Source organism: Chelon labrosus, assembly GCF_963514085.1.
Source record: "Chelon labrosus genome assembly, chromosome: 18".
In the NCBI taxonomy this organism is placed as follows: Eukaryota; Metazoa; Chordata; class Actinopteri; order Mugiliformes; family Mugilidae; genus Chelon; species Chelon labrosus.
Genome location: NC_140351.1, coordinates 22,190,497 through 22,213,108, shown reverse-complemented (window position 1 = coordinate 22,213,108; position 22,612 = coordinate 22,190,497).

Genomic DNA, 22,612 nt, shown 5'->3' with positions numbered 1-22,612 from the left:
GATCCCTCCCACTCTCTTCCTTATTTGATGCTGGCTTTCAGGTGGAGCTGGGAGGGGTCTGCTGCCTGTACCTGCCCTTCAGTTTGTAGAAGGGCATAAAGGACGACCCTTCTCATGGTAGTAAAGACATGCTAATTGCTAACATTAGTGGCTAATGCTTTACTACCAAGAGCAGCCAGCATGCTAGCTGCTCATGGTAGTAAAGACATGCTAATTGCTAACATTTGTGGTTAATGCTTTACTGCCATGAGTAGCTAGCGTGCTAGCCGCTCATGGTAGTAAAGACATGCTAATTGCTAACATTAGCGGCTAATGCTAGAATTAGTGGCTCATGTGTGTAAATATACATGTTAAAAATTACTATTTGAGGTGTGCTTTTTCAATACAGAACCCCGGCAACAGCCCACTCGGCACTCTCAAAATTTCCTGCGGGAATTTTCTAGTTAGTGCCGAGTGCCTATGACACGAGGCCACTCCTCCCATAGCAAGCTATGGGAGGAGTGGCCTCGTGCCATAGGCACGAGGCCACTATTGATCTTCTGCGTGTTTCTTTGCAGTTTTATTTTTACTTATTATTCATTTTCCGCCCTTTTTCGCCGATTAATGCGGCCCGAACCGGCGAGAGGACCCCAACACATGATATATCAAAACGTGTGTTTTGATCCCGAATCCCGTGCTATTACTTTTATAAGGGATTGACGAGTTTTTCGCGAATTTATTCGCGAAAAACCGCGATAAATTTCCCATTGAAATGAATGGAGAAGCCCGAAAAAAAAAATAAATCAACAGACATTTTCAACAATGAACTGCTCTGGCATACTTTAACCGAGAGACTTCATTTGAACTTTAAAACGTAGGTACTCTTGCCTTCTCTTCAGAGATTCACTTCACTTATCGACAACTTTTACCGTTTTTAAACTATGAAGCCTCAGAGTTGTGTAGGTTTTTACTCAAATTTCAGGGTTTATAATGGGTGTGTATTGCGCGGAATGTTTGTGCCAGAGTGGATGACATCATCAGCTAGAGTGAGGAGGAGAGAAGAAAATTAGGCAAAAAATAAAACAGAAACTGCTCCCGTGGCCACAAATTTCACACCTCAGATATAATTTATACATAGAAACGTAGGAAAATTTGTCTTCTCGCTCAAATTCGTCTGCTAAAGCTGTAAAGTCTTATAGTTTTGGCGTGAGACGCAAAGATGCGCCAGCAACTCCCATCCACAGCTTCATAGACTGCCATGTTAAATTTCTGGAGCAAAGCAGAAGCAATCCTTTCTTTGAATCGCTCTTTATAGCTCACATTTCTTCATTTTGCCCAAAAACTGCATATCTAGACGTTCAGGAAAGACTCAAGATGCCCAAAGTGAAGTCGGTTCAATGATTGGAAACACGGTTTGGCCACAAGGCCTTCCTGTTCGAGGAGGTTCGTTTCAGCATTTTCTCTCCCTCTAGCCATCTTCTAACTGAAATTCAAACTGGTAACCGTGACAACAAGGCCCCAACGGGCATACACACGCTCACACGCAGCAGAAGAGGAGGGTCTCCACAGAAAGAGGCGGGAAACTTCCAACTGACATAAGTAACTGGTATGTGGGGCAGCCATTTTGGCTTTTGGCACCTAAGTTGAACAATGACAGGTGTCTGTCTGTCATTGGCTAGCGCGTCATGTTAATTGCTAACATTAGCGGCTAATGCTACTTTTTAGTGGCAAGAAATTGGTGGTAGCATTAGTGGCAGCATTAGCATGTTAGCGAATAGCATATTAGCAATTAGCATGTTAGCAATTAGCATGTATTTAATTTTTAGTGGCTTAAAAGACATGCTAACACTAAACCAATGTTAAAATTAGTGGCTAGCGGGTCATGTTAATTGCTACCATTAGCGGCTAATGCTAATTTTTAGTGGTAGAAATTGGTGGTAGCATTAGTGGCACCATTAGCATGTTAGCGAATAGCTAGCCACTAATGTCTTGCCACTAAAAATTAAAGACATGCATTAACCTAATGCTAACATTAGGCAGCCATTTTAGTAGTTCTTAGCACTTAATTTGAACATGCGTGTGTAAAATGACAGACAGAGAAAGCAGAGCAGCTAGCGCGTCAGTGCTATTTAAGCTCCCAGTGGAAAACAGGATCTGCCAAAACATTAAAACCCCCCAAACCATACCTGTCTCCCATGGTGCTTTCACACATCTGCTGGGCCTCTTAGCTATAGCTCTTGTCATTGACTGAATGACAACTTCATGTTTGACCTTTTCCTTTATTTTAAACACAAATTATATCTGGCTGCTTTGCTGAAACTCCTGACACAACATCCCTGACCCGTTTCCTTCATCTCATTAGGTCAGTGAATATCTTAACTGCTAACAGACGCTAACGACTAGCCGCCCAGTGATTTAGCCGACGACTAGCCTTCCAGCATAGCGCATGTATGTTAGCAAGCTAGCGGAGCTAACGGAGCTAGCTAGCCGCTACCTTAACGCCGCGGACTCAACCGCGGAGTTAGCCTCGAGCTAACCGCTAGCTAACCGCTAGCTAACCGGGATTTAACCGCGGACCCGCGGGAGTTAAACACGAATTAGCCGCGGCAGTTAGCCTTGAGCTAACGCGGAGGTTAGTGGGGTTAGCCGCCGGCTAATTCGCCGCTTTGCTAGTGGGTGCTTATCACAGCAATAATGTTGAAGTTTTACAATTTAAAGGGAAGATATTTTTAAATTAAACTGTGTCAAACTGAAAAATATATTATTCCACCACATAAAGTAGGAAACATTTATGGCTTGCAACAACATTAATGACAGTATATATATAATTGGAGTAATTTAATATAATATGATGTTTTTAATTAAATAAATAATGAGCTGTTGAACACTCATAAGAGTTATATTAAGTATATTACATAACATTATTTGACATGTCTATTTGTCTGCCTATAGTTTTCCTCCAGCTGATCCAGACAGAAGGAACCAGGCCTTAAATGACTATTTGAGTTGTGCTTTTTCTTATAGCTGCTGCTCATGGGAGTAAAGACATGCTACTTAGTAAAGACATGCTAATTGCTAACATTAGTGGCTAATGCTTTACTACCAAGAGCAGCCAGCGTGCTAGCTGCTCATGGTAGTAAAGACATGCTAATTGCTAACATTTGTGGTTAACGCTTTACTGCCATGAGTAGCTAGCGTGCTAGCCGCTCGTGGTAGTAAAGACATGCTAATTGCTAACATTTGCGGCTAATGCTTGACTGCATGTAAAGACATGCTATTTGCTAACATTTGTGGCTAATGCTAGAATTAGTGGCTCATGTGTGTAAATATACATGTTAAAAATTACTATTTGAGGGTATTGTGAAGCTATACCACACGAAGCCAATGCTAAAATTAGTGGCTAGCGAATCATGCTAATTGCTAACATTTGTGGTTAATGCTTTACTGCCATGAGTAGCTAGCGTGCCAGCCGCTCGTGGTAGTAAAGACATGCTAATTGCTAACATTTGTGGTTAATGCTTTACTGCCATGAGTAGCTAGCGTGCGAGCCGCTCGTGGTAGTAAAGACATGCTAATTGCTAACATTTATGGCTAATGCTAGAATTAGTGGCTCATGTGTGTAAATATACATGTTAAAAATTACTATTTGAGGGTATTGTGAAGCTATACCACACTAAGCCAATGCTAAAATTAGTGGCTAGCGCATCATGCTAATTGCTAACATTAGCAGCTTATGCTAGAATTAGTGGTTCATGTGTGTAAATATACATGTTAAAAATGACTATTTGAGGGTATTGTGAAGCTATACCACACTAAGCCAATGCTAAAATTAGTGGCTAGCGCATCATGCTAATTGCTAACATTAGCAGCTTATGCTAGAATTAGTGGTTCATGTGTGTAAATATACATGTTAAAAATGACTATTTGAGGGTATTGTGAAGCTATACCACACTAAGCCAATGCTAAAATTAGTGGCTAGCTAATCATGCTAATTGCTAACGTTTGTGGTTAATGCTTTACTGCCATGAGTAGCTAGCGTGCTAACATTTGTGGCTAATGCTAGAATTAGTGGCTCATGTGTGTAAATATACATGTTAAAAATTACTATTTGAGGTGTGCTTTTTCAATACAGAACCCCGGCAACAGCCCACTCGGCACTTCAAAAATTTCCGCGGGAATTTTCTAGTTTTTACTTATTATTCATTTTCCGCCCTTTTTCGCCGATTAATGCGGCCCGAACCGGCGAGAGGACCCCAACACATGATATATCAAAACGTGTGTTTTGATCCCGAATCCCGTGCTATTACTTTTATAAGGGATTGACGAGTTTTTCGCGAATTTATTCGCGAAAAACCGCGATAAATTTCCCATTGAAATGAATGGAGAAGCCCGAAAAAAAAAAAAAATCAACAGACATTTTCAACAATGAACTGCTCTGGCATACTTTAACCGAGAGACTTCATTTGAACTTTAAAACGTAGGTACTCTTGCCTTCTCTTCAGAGATTCACTTCACTTATCGACAACTTTTACCGTTTTTAAACTATGAAGCCTCAGAGTTGTGTAGGTTTTTACTCAAATTTCAGGGTTTATAATGGGTGTGTATTGCGCGGAATGTTTGTGCCAGAGTGGATGACATCATCAGCTAGAGTGAGGAGGAGAGAAGAAAATTAGGCAAAAAATAAAACAGAAACTGCTCCCGTGGCCACAAATTTCACACCTCAGATATAATTTATACATAGAAACGTAGGAAAATTTGTCTTCTCGCTCAAATTCGTCTGCTAAAGCTGTAAAGTCTTATAGTTTTGGCGTGAGACGCAAAGATGCGCCAGCAACTCCCATCCACAGCTTCATAGACTGCCATGTTAAATTTCTGGAGCAAAGCAGAAGCAATCCTTTCTTTGAATCGCTCTTTATAGCTCACATTTCTTCATTTTGCCCAAAAACTGCATATCTAGACGTTCAGGAAAGACTCAAGATGCCCAAAGTGAAGTCGGTTCAATGATTGGAAACACGGTTTGGCCACAAGGCCTTCCTGTTCGAGGAGGTTCGTTTCAGCATTTTCTCTCCCTCTAGCCATCTTCTAACTGAAATTCAAACTGGTAACCGTGACAACAAGGCCCCAACGGGCATACACACGCTCACACGCAGCAGAAGAGGAGGGTCTCCACAGAAAGAGGCGGGAAACTTCCAACTGACATAAGTAACTGGTATGTGGGGCAGCCATTTTGGCTTTTGGCACCTAAGTTGAACAATGACAGGTGTCTGTCTGTCATTGGCTAGCGCGTCATGTTAATTGCTAACATTAGCGGCTAATGCTACTTTTTAGTGGCAAGAAATTGGTGGTAGCATTAGTGGCAGCATTAGCATGTTAGCGAATAGCATATTAGCAATTAGCATGTTAGCAATTAGCATGTATTTAATTTTTAGTGGCTTAAAAGACATGCTAACACTAAACCAATGTTAAAATTAGTGGCTAGCGGGTCATGTTAATTGCTACCATTAGCGGCTAATGCTAATTTTTAGTGGTAGAAATTGGTGGTAGCATTAGTGGCACCATTAGCATGTTAGCGAATAGCTAGCCACTAATGTCTTGCCACTAAAAATTAAAGACATGCATTAACCTAATGCTAACATTAGGCAGCCATTTTAGTAGTTCTTAGCACTTAATTTGAACATGCGTGTGTAAAATGACAGACAGAGAAAGCAGAGCAGCTAGCGCGTCAGTGCTATTTAAGCTCCCAGTGGAAAACAGGATCTGCCAAAACATTAAAACCCCCCAAACCATACCTGTCTCCCATGGTGCTTTCACACATCTGCTGGGCCTCTTAGCTATAGCTCTTGTCATTGACTGAATGACAACTTCATGTTTGACCTTTTCCTTTATTTTAAACACAAATTATATCTGGCTGCTTTGCTGAAACTCCTGACACAACATCCCTGACCCGTTTCCTTCATCTCATTAGGTCAGTGAATATCTTAACTGCTAACAGACGCTAACGACTAGCCGCCCAGTGATTTAGCCGACGACTAGCCTTCCAGCATAGCGCATGTATGTTAGCAAGCTAGCGGAGCTAACGGAGCTAGCTAGCCGCTACCTTAACGCCGCGGACTCAACCGCGGAGTTAGCCTCGAGCTAACCGCTAGCTAACCGCTAGCTAACCGGGATTTAACCGCGGACCCGCGGGAGTTAAACACGAATTAGCCGCGGCAGTTAGCCTTGAGCTAACGCGGAGGTTAGTGGGGTTAGCCGCCGGCTAATTCGCCGCTTTGCTAGTGGGTGCTTATCACAGCAATAATGTTGAAGTTTTACAATTTAAAGGGAAGATATTTTTAAATTAAACTGTGTCAAACTGAAAAATATATTATTCCACCACATAAAGTAGGAAACATTTATGGCTTGCAACAACATTAATGACAGTATATATATAATTGGAGTAATTTAATATAATATGATGTTTTTAATTAAATAAATAATGAGCTGTTGAACACTCATAAGAGTTATATTAAGTATATTACATAACATTATTTGACATGTCTATTTGTCTGCCTATAGTTTTCCTCCAGCTGATCCAGACAGAAGGAACCAGGCCTTAAATGACTATTTGAGTTGTGCTTTTTCTTATAGCTGCTGCTCATGGGAGTAAAGACATGCTACTTAGTAAAGACATGCTAATTGCTAACATTAGTGGCTAATGCTTTACTACCAAGAGCAGCCAGCGTGCTAGCTGCTCATGGTAGTAAAGACATGCTAATTGCTAACATTTGTGGTTAACGCTTTACTGCCATGAGTAGCTAGCGTGCTAGCCGCTCGTGGTAGTAAAGACATGCTAATTGCTAACATTTGCGGCTAATGCTTGACTGCATGTAAAGACATGCTATTTGCTAACATTTGTGGCTAATGCTAGAATTAGTGGCTCATGTGTGTAAATATACATGTTAAAAATTACTATTTGAGGGTATTGTGAAGCTATACCACACGAAGCCAATGCTAAAATTAGTGGCTAGCGAATCATGCTAATTGCTAACATTTGTGGTTAATGCTTTACTGCCATGAGTAGCTAGCGTGCCAGCCGCTCGTGGTAGTAAAGACATGCTAATTGCTAACATTTGTGGTTAATGCTTTACTGCCATGAGTAGCTAGCGTGCGAGCCGCTCGTGGTAGTAAAGACATGCTAATTGCTAACATTTATGGCTAATGCTAGAATTAGTGGCTCATGTGTGTAAATATACATGTTAAAAATTACTATTTGAGGGTATTGTGAAGCTATACCACACTAAGCCAATGCTAAAATTAGTGGCTAGCGCATCATGCTAATTGCTAACATTAGCAGCTTATGCTAGAATTAGTGGTTCATGTGTGTAAATATACATGTTAAAAATGACTATTTGAGGGTATTGTGAAGCTATACCACACTAAGCCAATGCTAAAATTAGTGGCTAGCGCATCATGCTAATTGCTAACATTAGCAGCTTATGCTAGAATTAGTGGTTCATGTGTGTAAATATACATGTTAAAAATGACTATTTGAGGGTATTGTGAAGCTATACCACACTAAGCCAATGCTAAAATTAGTGGCTAGCTAATCATGCTAATTGCTAACGTTTGTGGTTAATGCTTTACTGCCATGAGTAGCTAGCGTGCTAACATTTGTGGCTAATGCTAGAATTAGTGGCTCATGTGTGTAAATATACATGTTAAAAATTACTATTTGAGGTGTGCTTTTTCAATACAGAACCCCGGCAACAGCCCACTCGGCACTTCAAAAATTTCCGCGGGAATTTTCTAGTTTTTACTTATTATTCATTTTCCGCCCTTTTTCGCCGATTAATGCGGCCCGAACCGGCGAGAGGACCCCAACACATGATATATCAAAACGTGTGTTTTGATCCCGAATCCCGTGCTATTACTTTTATAAGGGATTGACGAGTTTTTCGCGAATTTATTCGCGAAAAACCGCGATAAATTTCCCATTGAAATGAATGGAGAAGCCCGAAAAAAAAAAAAAATCAACAGACATTTTCAACAATGAACTGCTCTGGCATACTTTAACCGAGAGACTTCATTTGAACTTTAAAACGTAGGTACTCTTGCCTTCTCTTCAGAGATTCACTTCACTTATCGACAACTTTTACCGTTTTTAAACTATGAAGCCTCAGAGTTGTGTAGGTTTTTACTCAAATTTCAGGGTTTATAATGGGTGTGTATTGCGCGGAATGTTTGTGCCAGAGTGGATGACATCATCAGCTAGAGTGAGGAGGAGAGAAGAAAATTAGGCAAAAAATAAAACAGAAACTGCTCCCGTGGCCACAAATTTCACACCTCAGATATAATTTATACATAGAAACGTAGGAAAATTTGTCTTCTCGCTCAAATTCGTCTGCTAAAGCTGTAAAGTCTTATAGTTTTGGCGTGAGACGCAAAGATGCGCCAGCAACTCCCATCCACAGCTTCATAGACTGCCATGTTAAATTTCTGGAGCAAAGCAGAAGCAATCCTTTCTTTGAATCGCTCTTTATAGCTCACATTTCTTCATTTTGCCCAAAAACTGCATATCTAGACGTTCAGGAAAGACTCAAGATGCCCAAAGTGAAGTCGGTTCAATGATTGGAAACACGGTTTGGCCACAAGGCCTTCCTGTTCGAGGAGGTTCGTTTCAGCATTTTCTCTCCCTCTAGCCATCTTCTAACTGAAATTCAAACTGGTAACCGTGACAACAAGGCCCCAACGGGCATACACACGCTCACACGCAGCAGAAGAGGAGGGTCTCCACAGAAAGAGGCGGGAAACTTCCAACTGACATAAGTAACTGGTATGTGGGGCAGCCATTTTGGCTTTTGGCACCTAAGTTGAACAATGACAGGTGTCTGTCTGTCATTGGCTAGCGCGTCATGTTAATTGCTAACATTAGCGGCTAATGCTACTTTTTAGTGGCAAGAAATTGGTGGTAGCATTAGTGGCAGCATTAGCATGTTAGCGAATAGCATATTAGCAATTAGCATGTTAGCAATTAGCATGTATTTAATTTTTAGTGGCTTAAAAGACATGCTAACACTAAACCAATGTTAAAATTAGTGGCTAGCGGGTCATGTTAATTGCTACCATTAGCGGCTAATGCTAATTTTTAGTGGTAGAAATTGGTGGTAGCATTAGTGGCACCATTAGCATGTTAGCGAATAGCTAGCCACTAATGTCTTGCCACTAAAAATTAAAGACATGCATTAACCTAATGCTAACATTAGGCAGCCATTTTAGTAGTTCTTAGCACTTAATTTGAACATGCGTGTGTAAAATGACAGACAGAGAAAGCAGAGCAGCTAGCGCGTCAGTGCTATTTAAGCTCCCAGTGGAAAACAGGATCTGCCAAAACATTAAAACCCCCCAAACCATACCTGTCTCCCATGGTGCTTTCACACATCTGCTGGGCCTCTTAGCTATAGCTCTTGTCATTGACTGAATGACAACTTCATGTTTGACCTTTTCCTTTATTTTAAACACAAATTATATCTGGCTGCTTTGCTGAAACTCCTGACACAACATCCCTGACCCGTTTCCTTCATCTCATTAGGTCAGTGAATATCTTAACTGCTAACAGACGCTAACGACTAGCCGCCCAGTGATTTAGCCGACGACTAGCCTTCCAGCATAGCGCATGTATGTTAGCAAGCTAGCGGAGCTAACGGAGCTAGCTAGCCGCTACCTTAACGCCGCGGACTCAACCGCGGAGTTAGCCTCGAGCTAACCGCTAGCTAACCGCTAGCTAACCGGGATTTAACCGCGGACCCGCGGGAGTTAAACACGAATTAGCCGCGGCAGTTAGCCTTGAGCTAACGCGGAGGTTAGTGGGGTTAGCCGCCGGCTAATTCGCCGCTTTGCTAGTGGGTGCTTATCACAGCAATAATGTTGAAGTTTTACAATTTAAAGGGAAGATATTTTTAAATTAAACTGTGTCAAACTGAAAAATATATTATTCCACCACATAAAGTAGGAAACATTTATGGCTTGCAACAACATTAATGACAGTATATATATAATTGGAGTAATTTAATATAATATGATGTTTTTAATTAAATAAATAATGAGCTGTTGAACACTCATAAGAGTTATATTAAGTATATTACATAACATTATTTGACATGTCTATTTGTCTGCCTATAGTTTTCCTCCAGCTGATCCAGACAGAAGGAACCAGGCCTTAAATGACTATTTGAGTTGTGCTTTTTCTTATAGCTGCTGCTCATGGGAGTAAAGACATGCTACTTAGTAAAGACATGCTAATTGCTAACATTAGTGGCTAATGCTTTACTACCAAGAGCAGCCAGCGTGCTAGCTGCTCATGGTAGTAAAGACATGCTAATTGCTAACATTTGTGGTTAACGCTTTACTGCCATGAGTAGCTAGCGTGCTAGCCGCTCGTGGTAGTAAAGACATGCTAATTGCTAACATTTGCGGCTAATGCTTGACTGCATGTAAAGACATGCTATTTGCTAACATTTGTGGCTAATGCTAGAATTAGTGGCTCATGTGTGTAAATATACATGTTAAAAATTACTATTTGAGGGTATTGTGAAGCTATACCACACGAAGCCAATGCTAAAATTAGTGGCTAGCGAATCATGCTAATTGCTAACATTTGTGGTTAATGCTTTACTGCCATGAGTAGCTAGCGTGCCAGCCGCTCGTGGTAGTAAAGACATGCTAATTGCTAACATTTGTGGTTAATGCTTTACTGCCATGAGTAGCTAGCGTGCGAGCCGCTCGTGGTAGTAAAGACATGCTAATTGCTAACATTTATGGCTAATGCTAGAATTAGTGGCTCATGTGTGTAAATATACATGTTAAAAATTACTATTTGAGGGTATTGTGAAGCTATACCACACTAAGCCAATGCTAAAATTAGTGGCTAGCGCATCATGCTAATTGCTAACATTAGCAGCTTATGCTAGAATTAGTGGTTCATGTGTGTAAATATACATGTTAAAAATGACTATTTGAGGGTATTGTGAAGCTATACCACACTAAGCCAATGCTAAAATTAGTGGCTAGCGCATCATGCTAATTGCTAACATTAGCAGCTTATGCTAGAATTAGTGGTTCATGTGTGTAAATATACATGTTAAAAATGACTATTTGAGGGTATTGTGAAGCTATACCACACTAAGCCAATGCTAAAATTAGTGGCTAGCTAATCATGCTAATTGCTAACGTTTGTGGTTAATGCTTTACTGCCATGAGTAGCTAGCGTGCTAACATTTGTGGCTAATGCTAGAATTAGTGGCTCATGTGTGTAAATATACATGTTAAAAAATACTATTTGAGGTGTGCTTTTTCAATACAGAACCCCGGCAACAGCCCACTCGGCACTTCAAAAATTTCCGCGGGAATTTTCTAGTTTTTACTTATTATTCATTTTCCGCCCTTTTTCGCCGATTAATGCGGCCCGAACCGGCGAGAGGACCCCAACACATGATATATCAAAACGTGTGTTTTGATCCCGAATCCCGTGCTATTACTTTTATAAGGGATTCGTGAGTTTTTCGCGAATTTATTCGCGAAAAACCGCGATAAATTTCCCATTGAAATGAATGGAGAAGCCCGAAAAAATAAATAAATCAACAGACATTTTCAACAATGAACTGCTCTGGCATACTTTAACCGAGAGACTTCATTTGAACTTTAAAACGTAGGTACTCTTGCCTTCTCTTCAGAGATTCACTTCACTTATCGACAACTTTTACCGTTTTTAAACTATGAAGCCTCAGAGTTGTGTAGGTTTTTACTCAAATTTCAGGGTTTATAATGGGTGTGTATTGCGCGGAATGTTTGTGCTAGAGTGGATGACATCATCAGCTAGAGTGAGGAGGAGAGAAGAAAATTAGTCAAAAAACTGTACAGAAACTGCTCCCATGGCCACAAATTTCACACGACAGACATAATTTATACATAGAAACGTAGGAAAATTTGTCTTCTCACTCATATCCGTCTGCTAAAGCTGTAAGTCTTATAGTTTTGGCGTCAGACACAAAGATGCGCCAGCAACACCCATCCACAGCTCCATAGACTGCCATGTTAAAAAGGCAGGGAAATTTCTGGAGGAAAGCAGAAGTAACCTTTTTTGAATCGCTTTAAATAGGTCACATTTCTTCATTTTACCCACAAATTGCATATGTAGACGTTCAGGAAAGCCTCAAGATGCCCAAAGTTAAGTCGGTTCAATGATTGGAAATACGGTTGGGCCACAAGTCCTTCCTGTTCGAGGCGTTTTTTCAGCATTTTCTCTCTCTTTCCCCGTCTTCCAACTGACATTCTAACAGGAGCAGTTGACCCTGGTAGCCATGACAACCAGACCCCAACCAGCTTACACACGTTCACACATGCAGCTGCTGGAAAACATGATCTGCCAAAACATTAAAACCCCCTCAAACCATTACTGCAGTACTGTAGGGGGCCAGAACCTGACATTATGACCCCCCCACTCCAACCCCCCCCACCCCCCCTCCCACTATAGCATTACAGACACAGACTGCCAAAACATTATGACCACTTAAGCCATTACAGGACTATAGTTGGGCTGCAGAATCTGACACTATGACCCCCCTCCACTCCATTTAAGCATTACAGTAATAGACTGCCAAAACATTATGACCCCCTAAACCCATTACAGGACTATAGTAGGGAGCCAGAACCTGACACTATGACCCCCCCACTCCAACCCCCCCACCTCCCCTCCCACTATAGCATTACAGACACAGACTGACAAAACATTAGGGACTCTCAGACTGTTACAATGGGGAGACTAAACCGCGGAGTTAGCCTCGAGCTAACCGCGAGCTAGCCTCGAGCTAACGGCAAGCTAACCGGGATTTAACCGCGAGCTAACCGGGACTTAACCGCGAGCTAACCGGGATTTAACCGCAGACCCGCGGGAGTTTGCCGCGAGCTAACGTGGAGGCTAGTGGGGTTAGCCACTAAAACTGTGTCAAACTGAAAAATATATTATTCCATCACATAAAGTACGAAACGTTTATGGCTTGTAACAACATTAATGATAGTATATATATATATAATTGGAGTAATTTAATATAATATGATGTTTTTAATTAAATAAATAATGAGCTGTTGGACACTCATAAGAGTTATATTAAGTATGTTACATAACATTATTTGACAGGTCTATTTGTCTGCATATAGTATTCCTCCAGCTGATCCAGACAGACTGCAGTGATGTCCAACGTGAGACAAAGAGCTGGACTCACAGGACAATTTGAAGGTCTTCACTTCATCGCTGATTCCTTGTTACAGCCTGGATGTGTTAAGTTTAATATTGATGTTTTTCTAACTGTAAGACTGTGCCGTAAACTGTTCAACTATTGCTCAGGCAGGAGTAATGAGTTTTATTGTTAAAATTATTATGATTAACGATCAATTATCACGATTTGCTCGTTCTTTGTCTGGGGATCCTAGTGAGGACACCCCTCTTAAAAGTGGGGGTGTGACGATCCGTCCCGCTCTCTTCCTTATTTGATGCTGGCTTTCAGGTGGAGCTGGGAGGGGTCTGCTGCCTGTACCTGCCCTTCAGTTTGTAGAAGGCGAAGCATAAAGGACGACCCTTATCAGTGTCTCTCTGTCTCTCAGCCAGACCTACTGCATCCTCCTCATCCTGTTTGGTTTGTTGTACCCTGCATGACATCAAACTCACACCCCTCCTGTCAGTAGGAACCAGGCCTTAAATGACTATTTGAGTTGTGCTTTTTGTTATAGCTGCTGCTCATGGTAGTAAAGACATGCTACTTAGTAAAGACATGCTAATTGCTAACATTAGTGGCTAATGCTTTACTACCAAGAGCGGCCAGCGTGCTAGCTGCTCATGGTCGTAAAGACATGCTAATTGCTAACATTAGCAGCTAATGCTTGACTGCATGTAAAGACATGCTAATTGCTAACAATTGTGGCTAATGGTAGAATTAGTGGCTCATGTGTGTAAATATACATGTTAAAAATTACTATTTGAGGTGTGCTTTTTCAATACACAACCCCGGCAACAGCCCACTCGGCACTTCAAAAATTTCCGCGGGAATTTTCTAGTTATTATTATTAGTGATGCAGTGCTACGCAATGCAAACTATTGACCCCCCTCATAGCAAAGCTATGGGGGTCAATAGTTTGCAGTGCGAAGCACTGCAAACTATTGTTCTTCACTACGTTTTTCTTCTTATTATTATTATTATTATTATTATTAAACTTTTTCCTACGCATTTTCGAAACCTTTCAACTCAAATACCGTTCGTCGCACACAGACACAAAATACATCAAAACGTGCGTCTCGATCGGACTCGGTGTGCTTCTATACAGTTCTTTCAAACAAGATTTTTTCGCGACGTAGTCGCGAAAAAACTGCGACAAATTTCCCTATTGAAATGAATGGAGAAGCCCGAAAAAAAAAAAAATTCAACAGACATTTTCAACAATGAACTGCTCTGGCATACTTTAACCGAGAGACTTCATTTAAACTTTAAAACGTAGGTACTCTTGCCTTTTCTTCAGAGATTCACTTCACTTAGCGACAACTTTTACCGTTTTTAAACTATGAAGCCTCAGAGTTGTGTAGGTTTTTACTCAAATTTCAGGGTTTATAATGGGTGTGTATTGCGCGGAATGTTTGTGCTAGAGTGGATGACATCATCAGCTAGAGTGAGGAGGGGAGAAGAAAGTTAGTCAAAAAACTGCACAGAAACTGCTCCCGTGGCCACAAATTTCACACGACAGACATAATTTATACATAGAAACGTAGGAAAATGTGTCTTCTCACTCAAATTCGTCTGCTAAAGCTGTAAGTCTTATAGTTTTGGCGTCAGACACAAAGATGCGCCAGCAACACCCACCCACAGCTCCATAGACTGCCATGTTAAAAAGGCAGGGAAATTTCTGGAGGAAAGCAGACGTAACCTTTCTTTGAATCGCTTTGAATAGGTCACATTTCGTCATTTTACCTACAAATTACACATCTAGACGTTCAGGAAAGCCTCAAGATGCCCAAAGTTAAGTCGGTTCAATGATTGGAAATACGGTTTGGCCACAAGTCCTTCCTGTTCGAGGCGATTTTTCAGCATTTTCTCTCTCTTTCCCCGTCTTCCAACTGACATTCTAACAGGAGCAGTTGACCCTGGTAGCCATGACAACCAGACCCCAACCAGCTTACACACGTTCACACACGCAGCTGCTGGGGACGAGAGGCGGGAAAAGAGCTCTCAGTGGAAAACATGATCTGCCAAAACATTAAAACCCCCCAAACCATTACTGCAGTACTGTAGGGGGCCAGAACCTGACATTATGACCTTTTCCTTTATTTTAAACACAAATTATATCTGGCTGCTTTGCTGAAACTCCTGACACAACATCCCTGACCCGTTTCCTTCATCTTATTAGGTCAGTGAATAGCTAAACTGCTAACAGACGCTAACGACTAGCCGCCCAGTGATTTAGCCGACGACTAGCCTTCCAGCATAGCGCATGTATGTTAGCATGCTAGCGGAGCTAACGGAGCTAGCTAGCCGCTAACTTAACGCCGCGGACTCAACCGCGGAGTTAGCCTCGAGCTAACCGCGGGCTATCCTCAAGCTAACCGCGAGCTAACCGGGATTTAACCGCTAGTTAACCGGGATTTAACCGCGGACCCGCGGGAGTTAAACACGAATTAGCCGCGGCAGTTAGCCGTGAGCTAACGCGGGGGCTAGTGGGGTTAGCCGCCGGCTAATTCGCCGCCTTGCTAGCGGGTGCTTATCACAGTAATAATGTTGAAGTTTTACAATTTAAAGGGAAGATATTTTTAAATGAAACTGTGTCAAACTGAAAAATATATTATTCCACCACATAAAGTAGGAAACATTTATGGCTTGCAACAACATTAATGACAGTATATATATATATAATTGGAGTAATTTAATATAATATGATGTTTTTAATTAAATAAATAATGAGCTGTTGAACACTCATAAGAGTTATATTAAGTATGTTACATAACATTATTTGACATGTCTATTTGTCTGCCTATAGTTTTCCTCCAGCTGATCCAGACAGACTGCAGTGACGTCCAACATGAGACAAAGAGCTGGACTCGCAGGACAATTTGAAGGTCTTCACTTCATCGCTGATTCCTTGTTACAGCCTGGATGTGTTAAGTTTAATATTATTGTTTTTCTAACTGTAAGACTGTGCCGTAAACTGTTAAACTATTGCTCAGGTAGGAGTAATGAGTTTTATTGTTAAAATTATTATGATTAACGATCAATTGTTACGATTTGCTCGTTCTTTGTCTGGGGATCCTAGTGAGATCCCTCCCACTCTCTTCCTTATTTGATGCTGGCTTTCAGGTGGAGCTGGGAGGGGTCTGCCGCCTGTACCTGCCCTTCAGTTTGTAGAAGGGCGTAAAGGACGACCCTTCTCAGTGTCTGTCTCTCTCAGCCAGGCCTACTGCATCCTCCTCATCCTGTTTGGTTTGTTGTACCCTGCGTGACATCAAACTCACACCCATCCAGTCAGAAGGAACCAGGCCTTAAATTACTATTTGAGTTGTGCTTTTTGTTATAACTGCTGCTCATGGTAGTAAAGACATGCTACTTAGTAAAGACATTCGCGACGTAAGTCGCGAATACTTTCATACCTGTCTTGACGTGACCATTACTTTTTGTAGTCAAACATGGATTATATTATGACTATATGAACAGGTGATCATTAAAGCATCATAGCATGGTAGCATCATGGTAGCATCATTAAAGCATCTTAGCATCATAGCATTGTAGCATCATTAAAGCATCTTAGCATCATAGCATCTTAGTATAAGGAAAACACACACTTTATGACAACTACAGATGTTTAACATGTGTCTGCTTTGTTATTAGCTTGTTGCTTACATTTACTTATAACATTTGAAAGACATTTCAATTTTTTTGCATTGTCTTTGATAGGATTAAAGGGTTCCTGTGCTTTGACAGCTGAGAGTGATCATCGTTGATTCATCGCCCTCAACCATCGCAGAGCAGTATCGCCACCTCACCCACACACATACATTCACCACACCTTCATCTACACAGATTTAATTTAAGTATAACATATTACATTAATTTGTCTTAGATTAGATTATTTTACATTAGGTAGTTAGAGTTTAGGTAAAGGTTAGGGTTTAGGTTAGTTTGATAGGTTTGATAGCCTGTTAAGCTTTGAAAAGTATTTTGTCTTGTTTTTTTTTTCTGTCTATTTTTTGTCAGCAGGATGCCTAGGAAGTCCAGACGTTCCATGGCGGTGAAGCAGCGCTGGAGGAGGCTCGACCTGGAGGAGCTGAGGTCCACCCCTTCCCCCCTGGAGGTATTTACACAGTAGATAAGCTTCTGTGCCACAATGACATCTGTCTGCGTGAAAATGGCTCTAGAAATGTTACATCTATTGTTTTCTTCTTAACTGCTGAGTTCTGTATGTGTTTGGTCTTAATGTTTCATCAGCCGTCCCCCCCGGCCGGAGAGGAGCCTTCCCACCGACCCTGCTCTCAAGCTCGTCCCCCCGTTCGTGCTCGTGAGTATCTCTCAATGATCAATAAATTAATTCATTCATTCAGCATTGTAGCATCTTGGCATAGTAGCATCATCGTAGCATCGTAGCATCGTACTATCACAGCAATATAGCATGGTATCGCAGACTGCTGCGGCCACTGCATCACTCTCGCGATTTCCCGCAGGGGAATTGTCTAGTTATTATTAAACTTTTTCCTACGGCCGATTTTCGAAACCTTTCAACTCAAATACCGTTCGTCGCACACAGACACAAAATACATCAAAACGTGCGTCTCGATCGGACTCGGTGTGCTTCTATACAGTTCTTTCAAACAAGATTTTTTCGCGACGTAGTCGCGAAAAAACTGCGACAAATTTCCCAATTGAAATGAATGGAGAAGCCCGAAAAAAAAAAAATTCAACAGACATTTTCAACAATGAACTGCTCTGGCATACTTTAACCGAGAGACTTCATTTAAACTTTAAAGCGTAGGTACTCTTGCCTTCTCTTCAGAGATTCACTTCACTTGTCGACAACTTTTACCGTTTTTAAACTATGAAGCCTCAGAGTTGTGTAGGTTTTTACTCAAATTTCAGGGTTTATAATGGGTGTGTATTGCGCGGAATGTTTGTGCTAGAGTGGATGACATCATCAGCTAGAGTGAGGAGGGGAGAAGAAAGTTAGTCAAAAAACTGCACAGAAACTGCTCCCGTGGCCACAAATTTCACACGACAGACATAATTTATACATAGAAACGTAGGAAAATGTGTCTTCTCACTCAAATTCGTCTGCTAAAGCTGTAAGTCTTATAGTTTTGGCGTCAGACACAAAGATGCGCCAGCAACACCCATCCACAGCTCCATAGACTGCCATGTTAAAAAGGCAGGGAAATTTCTGGAGGAAAGCAGACGTAACCTTTCTTTGAATCGCTTTGAATAGGTCACATTTCTTCATTTTACCTACAAATTACACATCTAGACGTTCAGGAAAGCCTCAAGATGCCCAAAGTTAAGTCGGTTCAATGATTGGAAATACGGTTTGGCCACAAGTCCTTCCTGTTCGAGGCGATTTTTCAGCATTTTCTCTCTCTTTCCCCGTCTTCCAACTGACATTCTAACAGGAGCAGTTGACCCTGGTAGCCATGACAACCAGACCCCAACCAGCTTACACACGTTCACACACGCAGCTGCTGGGGACGAGAGGCGGGAAAAGAGCTCTCAGTGGAAAACATGATCTGCCAAAACATTAAAACCCCCCTTTCACACAGCTGCTGGGCCTCTTAGCTATAGCTCTTCTCATTGACTGAATGACAACTTCATGTTTGACCTTTTCCTTTATTTTAAACACAAATTATATCTGGCTGCTTTGCTGAAACTCCTGACACAACATCCCTGACCCGTTTCCTTCATCTTATTAGGTCAGTGAATAGCTAAACTGCTAACAGACGCTAACGACTAGCCGCCCAGTGATTTAGCCGACGACTAGCCTTCCAGCATAGCTCATGTATGTTAGCAAGCTAGCGGAGCTAACGGAGCTAGCTAGCCGCTACCTTAACGCCGCGGACTCAACCGCGGAGTTAGCCTCGAGCTAACCGCTAGCTAACCGGGATTTAACCGCGGACCCGCGGGAGTTAAACACGAATTAGCCGCGGCAGTGAGCCGTGAGCTAACGCGGAGGCTAGTGGGGTTAGCCGCCGGCTAATTCGCCGCGTTGCAAGCCGGGGGCTTATCACAGTAATAATGTTGAAGTTTTACAATTTAAAGGGAAGATATTTTTAAATTAAACTGTGTCAAACTGAAAAATATATTATTCCACCACATAAAGTAGGAAACATTTATGGCTTGCAACAACATTAATGACAGTATATATATAATTGGAGTAATTTAATATAATATGATGTTTTTAATTAAATAAATAATGAGCTGTTCAACACTCATAAGAGTTATATTCAGTATGTTGCATAACATTATTTGACATGTCTATTTGTCTGCCTATAGTTTTCCTCCAGCTGATCCAGACAGACTGCAGTGACGTCCAACATGAGACGAAGAGCTGGACTCGCAGGACAATTTGAAGGTCTTCACTTCATCGCTGATTCCTTGTTACAGCCTGGATGTGTTAAGTTTAATATTGATGTTTTTCTAACTGTAAGACTGTGCCGTAAACTGTTAAACTATTGCTCAGGTAGGAGTAATGAGTTTTATTGTTAAAATTATTATGATTAACGACCAAATTGTAATAATTGATCGTTAATCATAATAATTCACCTGTTCATATAGTCATAATATAATCCTGGTGGGGGTGTGACGATCCCTCCCACTCTCTTCCTTATTTGATGCTGGCTTTCAGGTGGAGCTGGGAGGGGTCTGCTGCCTGTACCTGCCCTGCAGTTTGTAGAAGGGCGTAAAGGACGACCCTTCTCAGTGTCTCTCTCTCTCAGCCAGGCCTACTGCATCCTCCTCATCCTGTTTGGTTTGTTGTACCCTGCATGACATCAAACTCACACCCATCCAGTCAGTAGGAACCAGGCCTTAAATGACTATTTGAGTTGTGCTTTTTGTTATAGCTGCTGCTCATGGGAGTAAAGACATGCTACTTAGTAAAGACATTCGCGACGTAAGTCGCGAATACTTTCATACCTGTCTTGACGTGACCATTACTTTTTGTAGTCAAACATGAAATTATTTGCGATTTACGTCGCAAATAATTTCACCAGGATTATATTATGACTATATGAACAGGTGATCATTAAAGCATCATAGCATGGTAGCATCATTAAAGCATCTTAGCATCATAGCATTGTAGCATCATTAAAGCATCTTAGCATTGTAGTATCTTAGCATCATAGCATCTTAGTATAAGGAAAACACACACTTTATGACAACTACAGATGTTTAACATGTGTCTGCTTTGTTATTAGCTTGTTGCTTACATTTACTTATAACATTTGAAAGACATTTCTAAAGTCTTAGATTAGATTATTTTACATTAGGTAGTTAGAGTTTAGGTAAAGGTTAGGGTTTAGGTTAGTTTGATAGGTTTGATAGCCTGTTAAGCTTTGAAAAGTATTCCAGACGTTCCATGGCGGTGAAGCAGCGCTGGAGGAGGCTCGACCTGGAGGAGCTGAGGTCCACCCCTTCCCCCCTGGAGGTATTTACACAGTAGATAAGCTTCTGTGCCACAATGACATCTGTCTGCGTGAAAATGGCTCTAGAAATGTTACATCTATTGTTTTCTCCTTAACTGCTGAGTTCTGTATGTGTTTGGTCTTAATGTTTCATCAGACGTCCCCCCCGGCCGGAGAGGAGCCTTCCCACCGACCCTGCTCTCAAGCTCGTCCCCCCGTTCGTGCTCGTGAGTATCTCTCAATGATCAATAAATTAATTCATTCATTCAGCATTGTAGCATCTTGGCATAGTAGCATCATCGTAGCATCGTAGCATCGTACTGTCACAGCAATATAGCATGGTATCGCAGACTGCTGCGGCCACTGCATCACTCTCGCGATTTCCCGCAGGGGAATTGTCTAGTTATTATTAGTGATGCAGTGCTACGCAATGCAAACTATTGACCCCCCTCATAGCAAAGCTATGGGGGTCAATAGTTTGCAGTGCGAAGCACTGCAAACTATTGTTCTTCACTACGTTTTTCTTCTTATTATTATTATTATTATTATTATTAAACTTTTTCCTACGCATTTTCGAAACCTTTCAACTCAAATACCGTTCGTCGCACACAGACACAAAATACATCAAAACGTGCGTCTCGATCGGACTCGGTGTGCTTCTATACAGTTCTTTCAAACAAGATTTTTTCGCGACGTAGTCGCGAAAAAACTGCGACAAATTTCCCTATTGAAATGAATGGAGAAGCCCGAAAAAAAAAAAAATTCAACAGACATTTTCAACAATGAACTGCTCTGGCATACTTTAACCGAGAGACTTCATTTAAACTTTAAAACGTAGGTACTCTTGCCTTTTCTTCAGAGATTCACTTCACTTAGCGACAACTTTTACCGTTTTTAAACTATGAAGCCTCAGAGTTGTGTAGGTTTTTACTCAAATTTCAGGGTTTATAATGGGTGTGTATTGCGCGGAATGTTTGTGCTAGAGTGGATGACATCATCAGCTAGAGTGAGGAGGGGAGAAGAAAGTTAGTCAAAAAACTGCACAGAAACTGCTCCCGTGGCCACAAATTTCACACGACAGACATAATTTATACATAGAAACGTAGGAAAATGTGTCTTCTCACTCAAATTCGTCTGCTAAAGCTGTAAGTCTTATAGTTTTGGCGTCAGACACAAAGATGCGCCAGCAACACCCACCCACAGCTCCATAGACTGCCATGTTAAAAAGGCAGGGAAATTTCTGGAGGAAAGCAGACGTAACCTTTCTTTGAATCGCTTTGAATAGGTCACATTTCGTCATTTTACCTACAAATTACACATCTAGACGTTCAGGAAAGCCTCAAGATGCCCAAAGTTAAGTCGGTTCAATGATTGGAAATACGGTTTGGCCACAAGTCCTTCCTGTTCGAGGCGATTTTTCAGCATTTTCTCTCTCTTTCCCCGTCTTCCAACTGACATTCTAACAGGAGCAGTTGACCCTGGTAGCCATGACAACCAGACCCCAACCAGCTTACACACGTTCACACACGCAGCTGCTGGGGACGAGAGGCGGGAAAAGAGCTCTCAGTGGAAAACATGATCTGCCAAAACATTAAAACCCCCCAAACCATTACTGCAGTACTGTAGGGGGCCAGAACCTGACATTATGACCTTTTCCTTTATTTTAAACACAAATTATATCTGGCTGCTTTGCTGAAACTCCTGACACAACATCCCTGACCCGTTTCCTTCATCTTATTAGGTCAGTGAATAGCTAAACTGCTAACAGACGCTAACGACTAGCCGCCCAGTGATTTAGCCGACGACTAGCCTTCCAGCATAGCGCATGTATGTTAGCATGCTAGCGGAGCTAACGGAGCTAGCTAGCCGCTAACTTAACGCCGCGGACTCAACCGCGGAGTTAGCCTCGAGCTAACCGCGGGCTATCCTCAAGCTAACCGCGAGCTAACCGGGATTTAACCG